This window comes from Mus musculus, chromosome 12 (assembly GCF_000001635.26).
Source record: "Mus musculus strain C57BL/6J chromosome 12, GRCm38.p6 C57BL/6J".
Classification (NCBI taxonomy): domain Eukaryota; kingdom Metazoa; phylum Chordata; class Mammalia; order Rodentia; family Muridae; genus Mus; species Mus musculus.
The window spans coordinates 85,184,476-85,188,379 of NC_000078.6; the positions used below are offsets into that span (position 1 = coordinate 85,184,476).

Genomic DNA, 3,904 nt, shown 5'->3' on the forward strand with positions numbered 1-3,904 from the left:
CCTTGGATTATCAGCCCTGGCCAGTTGTCTGTCCTTTAAAGAAAGGGGGGTCAGAAGGCCCCTTGATCTTGCTCTGAGCCTGTGCCCATTCCTCTGGATGATCCTGGGAGATAACATCCTCCGCTCAGTCCCTGACAGATGGGGATGCCCACGTAATAATGGTGACCAAGGGTCTTCCAGTTCAGAGGGAGAGACTTACTTGCCTTCAAAGATACCAAGTCTCCAGGGCTTCTGATCCACATCCCTGGTTCCCGCAGTGACCAGCCCCACACCTTCCAAATACCTGACTCTGAAGCAATTTGGTGATGTAAAAGAATGTTCTAGAATTGGGGTGTAGCTCACTTGCAAGAGAACATGTTATCAATACATAAAACAGGTGTAGTGCATGTTTGTAGTCCCAGGACTCAGAAGGTGGAGGCAGGGAGATCAAGTTCAAGGTCTTCCTTAGCTACATTGCAAATTTGAGGCCAGCTTGGGTTATATGAACCCCTGTTGAAAGAAAGAGGGAGAGAGAAGGGAGAGAGGGGAGAAGGGAGGGAGAGGGAGGGAGGGAGGAAGGAAGGGAGGGAGGGAGGAAGGGAAAGGAAAGAAAGGAGGATAGAATGTTCCAGAATGTTCTAGAAACTTCCAGAAGATATAGAAGCTCCACAAAGCAGACAAAACAGGTGGAGACAGATTTTACTATGGTGAAGATAATGTGTTGTTAGCATTCTACAGGATGAACCAGGAGTAGAAGGGTGGATTGGTCAAGAAGAGTGGGTTGAGGAGGTGTGGGCTGTTTAAGGTATGTGGTCATCTGTGCAGGAACTAGAGAGGATGCAGGGAAGTCAGGGAGAGCGAGCTGTGCATGGACATGAGGCTGGAAGGGAAAGCAGGGCCGTGTTCTGAGGAACGTGAAGACCTTGCTAAGATTCCCTGGTTCCTGAGCAGAGTAGTGTGATGTGACCACATGTACCATTCAAAGAAGTGTCTGGGAGCAGACAGAGAGCTTAGCCTAAACATAGGCTTAGTCCCACTGTCTCTTGGGTAAAGGATTTCGCGGCTCAGCTGTCTTTTGAGCCTGCTGTGGCCTCGTCCTAGCTGCTCCCTACTTGTTAGGTCCCCTTAGAGTTATCATTGGATGTGACAGGGTTAGATTTTAACCTCTTGAAAGTATCCTTAAAGTTTCTGCCAAGTTTTGCCTGACACTTGAGCATGCTAGTAGGAGCTACTGCAGCCATCTTGGACCATGAGCTGCAGACAAAATTGAATTACCCCAAAATATCATGAAGTTGTCATACTTTCCCTACTCGATTTCTGTCCAGAGTTAATTTATATAAAAAGGGCAATAAACCTCAATGCTGTTAAAGCTGATGTTATGTTGTAATTTTCTATGAAAACATTCTGTTTCACGCTTGCTTCCCCAAGGTGGGACGATGAGCGCCTTTGTTCTATATGAGTTTTACAGGAAAAAGGCTGGATTTGCCTCTGGCTTATCCTGGGGAATGAGTCATATCGCTGTCTCCTGGGAGGAATGGGGCTGTCCCATCCCCTCCCAGCTGGAAGCGGAACGGAGAGGCCACTGTTAAGGATACAGATATCGGGGCCCACAGCCCTCCCAGATGCATCCCTCCCTCCCCAGCCCTCATCTCCACCCGGAGAGCAAAGGAAGGCAGCTAGTGTAGGCACTAGGTGCAAAGGAGAGCCAGATTAGTTCCTTATGCTTGGATTCCCAGGGGTAGAGGAGCCAAAAAGTCTAGCAGAGTCTTCAGCAGACAGACAGTGGACCTCCAGCTGGCTCCTCAGGCCCCAGACTCTTCTGAATCAAGGAACACTTGGCTGCTCCTTCTAAGATCCTTTCTGCCTTCAGCCTTCCTCATCTCAAAGAGTGGGGCCTGGAGTCTGCAGCCCAGGAGGCCCCTGGGGACAGCTCTGGACCCCTCTCTGGTGTAATGAGGAATGGCCAGGAAGCCACGTTGGTTTGGAGGTGGACATCTGGGATACTCCTCTACCATTCAGCCTTGGACTCACGTAAAGAATGTCTCAGAGAGTGTTTCCCCCAAATGATGACTCGCACCCTGCAGATGACACCTCACATTCCAGTCACTTCCTCGTCTCATCAGGAACCTGAGGAATTCCCTGGAATCCACACGTTCACTGTGTGCTACGTGGCAGGCCCTGTGTGTGTCTGTGTGTGTACGTGTGATCTCATTCAAGCCTCACAGGAGGCCCTAGAGGTTGATATCAGCTCTGTTTCAGCCACAAGAAAAATATGTCACATACAAAATAAGCAACTTGCCTTGAGTTACCCAGTCAGTAATAGTTCGAGCTAGAGTCCTTATCAGATGACTCTAAAGACTGGGGTTTCTAATCTAGACATCCCTGGGACCCCCAGGGCCAAAGATGGTGGTGTCTAAGGTCCCAGCTGGTGGCTTCTGCCAGGAGGCCCTAGGCCCTAGACAGAATGAGAGAACCTGGCCCTTTCCACATTTACTACCTCTTCTCCCTCCATCCCTCCCACTTTTCTTCCTTCCTTCCTTCCTTCCTTCCTTCCTTCCTTCCTTCCTTCCTCTCTCTCTCTCTCTCTCTTTCTTTCTTTCTTTCTCTAAGTCTTCCTTTCTTCTGTTCTCTTTCTTCCTTTTATTTTCTTCTTTCTTTCTTTCTTTCTTTTTTTCTTTCTTTCTCTATTTCTTTCTTCTTTTCTTTCATGTGTGTGCATGCATAAGTGCTAACAGCCACGTGCATATATATTCTAAGGCTAGAAAAAGATATCTATTATCTTCCACTACGACTCTATATCTTATTCACCACCACCATCATCACCATCCTGTGTGTGTGCATGTGCGAGCGTGCGTGTGTGTGTGTGTGTGTGTGTGTGTGTGTGTGTGTATGTGCACATGCCATACAGATGTGTGGCAGGTCAGAGGCCAACTTTTTTTTAATAGTTTTTCTTACTTTATTAAACCATACTAATATTCTTTCAAGGACAAACATACAGCCAAGGATGCTACAGCGAGAGAATCTTATTTTAATGAAAGAGACGTCACAAGGCGCTCTCTTCACGGATGCTTCTTATCACCATTCTGGGAATCCAGGAAATATTCAGCCCCCAAAGCTACCACAAACGCAGCAAACCCCCATTTGAATCCTTTTAATATTACGCTCGGGAAGGTGATGTTGCCTGCAAAACGGCCCATGTATCTCCAAGCCTCATTGCGAGCCCACGGACCCCTCAGCCCTCAGGGAGCAAGCTTCTTCTGCACCGTTTCTAATGGCGTCCCTTCAATTTCCCACTGTCTGTAATCTGGAAGTTCCATTTTACCATGGCCATGTCCGTGTTCATGTCTGTGTCCAGCAGTCATGTCTGACAGCAATCTGACCTCCCGGGACACTCAATATTCAACCTTCCAGCCAGAGCCAACCGCAAACAGACGCTCAGAGGCCAACTTTTTGAGTGTCAGTTCTTAACCTTCTATCATGGGTTTTGTTTCCAGATCTGAGGATGTAGCTCAGGTCACCAGGATTTTACCTGCTGAGCTGTCTCGCCTTTTTTTTTTTTTTTTTTTTTTTGAGACAGGGTCTCTTCATGGATCTCAAACTCACCCTTACTAGGCTAGTTGGCCAGTGAGCTCCCAGGATCCACGTGTCTCCATCCCAATGTTGGGGTCACAAGTATTCACAGCCATGCTAGCTTTTATGTGAACACTGGGGATTTGAACTCAGGTCCTCACGTTTGCACAGCAAGCACTCTTGCCCAATCAGCCATCTCCTCATCCTCTGTCTTTCTTTTCCTGTTTTCTTTTTAAGGAAAAGGTCTCTCTCTGTTCAGGATAACCTGGAACTTGCTATGTTTCCCCAGGCTAGACTTGAACTCACAGCTCTCTTGAGTGCTGAGATCATAGTAGATACCACCATAAAGGTTTAA

General features: G+C 47.6%; 1 pseudogene; it reads right to left on the minus strand.

Annotated features, from left to right (window-relative positions):
* Positions 2,923–3,413, minus strand: Gm45930 (predicted gene, 45930; annotated as a pseudogene).